A 4,702-nucleotide genomic window follows, 5' to 3' on the forward strand; every position below is an offset into this window, starting at 1 on the left:
ATATAGTCATGGACATGATTTGATACACACACACACACATCTTCCCAGTTACTACTACTCAACTATAATGTGGGGTACTCGCGTGCCTCCTCTATTGCAAGGCACCTATTCTTGTCCCCCTCAGTGCTTGCTCCACTTCCCTAATAACCCACACCCATCTTCTTACTCATGTTTTTGTTCTTTGTCTTGCAATTTACTAAGCAACCACACTAGTGGCAGTGACACAAAAAAAGAAGCACCCAGTACATCCCGAAAGGTGGTTGGTATATACTACTTCAGTCAGTCTAGTTTGAAATGCTAAGTTATGGGACAAAGGGGCATGCAACACACACACACACTCTCTCTTTTGATTTGATTTGGTCTAGTTTCAACTCATTAGCTGTGAACATGCTGGGGCACCACCATATATATATATACTGACTTTCGGTATGAGGTCTAGCAACCTGTTGCTAAGACCCTCATTGTTATAATTATATATATATATATATATATATGTGTGTGTGTGTGTATATACGATGTCTTTTTGAGATTTTGGATATAGATATGATATTTATGGGTTTACAAAAATAATTTGGTTCCAATTAGGTGGAGAGAGCTTCAAATTTGGTTGTTAACTGAGTTCTTTGTTTATTTTAAATAGAAAAGAAAATACCAGGAAGAAAGAAAATCAACAATCAAGCTAATTGTTTTATTCTCAGATTTGAAAGAAAATCTTCAAATTGTCTATTTCAATTCAAAAAGATGTATGTGTTTTGTGTGTAGGTGTATGTCAAATGCAAACAAGATAGCATTAGACAAACTATACGAACTCTAGGCTGAAGGTTATACACACACGTGCTTCAATGAATACATATATCCATGCAAGGGCATGCTTATATATCTATACATCACATAACAGGGTTGGCTGAAACATTCATAAGCTGACCAAGATACTCCCATGGAATGTGATTAATTGAGGTTAATTTTCTACGTAGTTCTCCTTGCAGTCCACACACTTCTTCCATTAGTATTGCAGTGCTTGGGTCTCTTTGGTGAAGCTTTCATCCTGTTGGTCAAAAAAGTCATTAAAAGCAGACATGACATCATCATCATCATCATTGCATTACTGATTTTCAGCCAAGTGTTTTTTCATGTTGGAGAACAGCTGAGAATGTCAGGTGGAGCCAAATCAGGAGAATAGAGAGGGTGATCAGCCAGTTCAAAATCACAGTTATGCACAGCAGCTGTTGAAGCCAAGACTGAACTGGAGTATTGTTATAATGAAATAACCCGTTTTGCTAGTTTTTCTGGGCATTTGGTCTTGATAGCCTTTCTTAATTGCCTTAGCAAGTTGTCATAATACTCTCCATTGATGCTGTGGCCTTTTGAAGATGGTTAATAAACACAATGTCTTTTGCATCTCAAAAGAACTGAGGCTATCACCTTCTCTGCAGATGATATGACCGTAACAACCTTCTTTGGAGCAGGTCAGGAGGGGTGTTTCCACTGAATGAATTATCTCCTTGTCTATGGCTTAAAGTGATGAAGCCAACAATCATCCTGGCTTTGAAAATGTTCAAGGAAACCAGCTGGATCTGCCTCAAACAATGTCAGATTTTCCTGTCATGTCATCAGTATGGTGCACTTTTGATCATGGGTCAGAAAATGTGGCACCCACTGAGCAGAAACCTTCATCATACCAAGTTCATTGTGCTGAATATTCTCAACACTCACAGTATATGCTTATAGCATTGGCTATTTGATTTATAGTTAATCACCTGTCATCTATTACCATGTGGTGGCAGTTGCAGGATGTTCAAACTTTGGGTCATCTTCAAGACTCTCCATTCTCCTAAATTCAGCTGCCCACTTTTAGCACTATTTATAAAGCTGGCATGTCATCCTCTAATGTAGCAACCATGTCAGCATAAATGTCATTGAGGCTAAACTCTTTTTCTGCAGGTACACACATACACATGCCATGGAATGGTACAACTACACTTGAATCTTTATTTCTAAGAAATAGTAATTGTACTTTTTGAACAACATTAAATTCCAGAGTGAGTCACACAAACAGCAATGATTTCTTGAATTATTTAATAAAATAACAATAAAAAACAAAAATAGATATACAAAGGTATAAATTAAATCAAGATTACAAATAATTAAAAACAAAAGATACAATAGCATCATTAAGCAGTTAGTAAAGTCAAGTGTCTTACAAACATTTTGTAACATGTTAGTTGTTATTAGGAGTTAATGAATCACAATGGGTGTAACTTATGTGCTCTTTTGACCAGTTAGAATTATCAGGTGAACTTCATCAAGTCATATCTTAAATGAAAGACAGATTACATTACTAGAGTGTTACCTATTATATGACAGATAACTTTGGAAGTGCTGCTAAGGGTTATATCTGGAAATACGGTTTACATACAATAATTATAATTTAATAATTCATGGGGTGCAGGCTGAACAACAAGTAGCCAAACAATATTATTTACATGATGTCCCCAAAATGCATTGTTAATTGACTTAGAAACAAGATTAGCAGTTAAATGGATAAATGCATATAAATAAATGTTCAAACTGATGACCACCACTTTCCAAACACAGCAGATAACATGGACCAGCTTTATGAATCATTTCATTTGATACTATGAAACAGTGTCTTTCAATTTCCGCTTTCAACTCATCAACTGTTGATGGTTTTGAGCCGTAGACCTTATTGAGATATCCAATAAAATGAAGTCCATTGGAGCGAGGTTTGGGCAATATGCAGGGCATTCAACACTACCTCTTTGCTCAATCCATATGTTCAAGTATGTTGCATTGAGGTAGGCCCTTACATCATGATGGTAGTGGGGAGGTGCCCCATCTTGGTGAAAGTAAATCTCTGTCACCAAACAACTCTTCAACATGTAGAATGACAGATTCCTGCAGCAAGTTTAGGTAAACGTCATCAGAGACAGTTTTGTCAAAAAAGAATGGTTCTTGGATGCCCAATGCTGATATCCCAAACCACACTAATCCCTAATAAGTTCAAATGGTATTTTTTAGTAACATGAATTTTCAGGAGCCCAGTGTCAGTTAATTGAGCTATTTCACTTAAATCTGGCCTCATCGCTCCAAGCAATTTTGAATGGAAATTCTGCATCTTCACTGCATTTGCCCAGATACCTATTTCTTTACTACCCACAAGGGGCCAAACACAGAGAGGACAAACGGATTAAGATGATTATATTGACCCCAGTGCATAACTGGTACTTAATTTATCGACCCCGAAAGGATGAAAGGCAAAGTTGACCTTGGCGGAATTTGAACTCAGAATGTAACAGCAGACAAAATACGGCTATGCATTTCGCCCGGCGTGCTAACGTTTCTGCCAGATCGTCGCCCTGCATTTGCCAAGATACCACTCACAAACTCTCCAGTCTGGATTATTGTTGGAATGTAACATTTTCAACAAACTTGCTTCAAAATGTGATGGGCTTTTGATTTTAAGATTTCTCTCTCACAAACCATTTGTCTTAAAGATTTCTGTGGGGATCAACAGAGGGTTTCCAGCAATTGTTTTTCCTTTACAGGGCTGGCTGACCATGGTCTTTCTGAACGCTCCTTATGGATGTCATGCACAGTTCCATCCCCTCGGATGTGAGCAATGGCACATTCCACTGGTGAATCTTTGTGAAAATGTCTTCTAAGTAATCTTTGACTTTCATGATGTCTTCATGCTTTCAGTTGCACTTTATGGTAAATTCTCTTCAAAACTTAATTGTACTTTTGCTGTTATCAGGGTTAATTTGATCTGAAAAGAAATGAAAAATTCACTAGGTTATTATGAGTGTATGTTTAGGGACATCCTGTATATATCCATTCTTGCAGAATTCAAACTCAGATAATCTACTAGAATGTTTGGATTCTCTCTGTTATAATTGATTTGGCAGACATCAGCATGCATCAACAATTAATTCTTTGCTGATTTCTATAAACAAGAGTTTGAACTTTTCTTAGATTCATTGGTTGGTGACAGAGTAGACATACAACAAGGTTGAAACGCCATGGGGCTTCAAAGTACTCCTTACACCAGAGAAATGTTTGTGCTATGAACACAAATTGTCTAAAGGGAGGAGGAATTGTCTGATGATGAAAAAATCAGCAGAGATTAAGATATTCAAGTTTGAATAGATGCACTGTAATTTAACTTCTATCAAATTTCTTGGTGCTTTTACAAAATGATGAAATAAATGTTAATTTTCAAAAGAAAAATATATATTACCTTGAAATAAAAGTAAATTAAACAAAATTTCTCACTTATATAACTCCTCCTACAACTATTACCTCCTCCTCCTCCTCCTCTGATTCTTTCCCTCTTACTGTGTAGGTAATTACTTTTCTTTTACTTATTGTGAGCTATTGAAGGTATGTGGCTGAGAGTCTTTAGTTCACAGCCACATGCTGTGTCCTTGAGCAAGATACTTTATTTCAGGTTGCTCCAGTCCACTCAGTAGGCAAAAATGAGTTGCACCTGTAATTCTAAGGGCCAGCCTTATTCCATTCTGTGTCACACTGAATCCCCCCTGAGAGCACATTAAGTGTACATGTGTCTGTGAAGTGCTCAGTCACTCACCTATTAACTTTATGAGCAAGCTGTTCCATTGATTAGGTCAACTAGAACACTCATCATCATAACCAACAGAGTGCCAGTATTTTCTTTTATTCA

This window comes from Octopus sinensis, linkage group LG17, assembly GCF_006345805.1.
Source record: "Octopus sinensis linkage group LG17, ASM634580v1, whole genome shotgun sequence".
Taxonomy (NCBI): domain Eukaryota; kingdom Metazoa; phylum Mollusca; class Cephalopoda; order Octopoda; family Octopodidae; genus Octopus; species Octopus sinensis.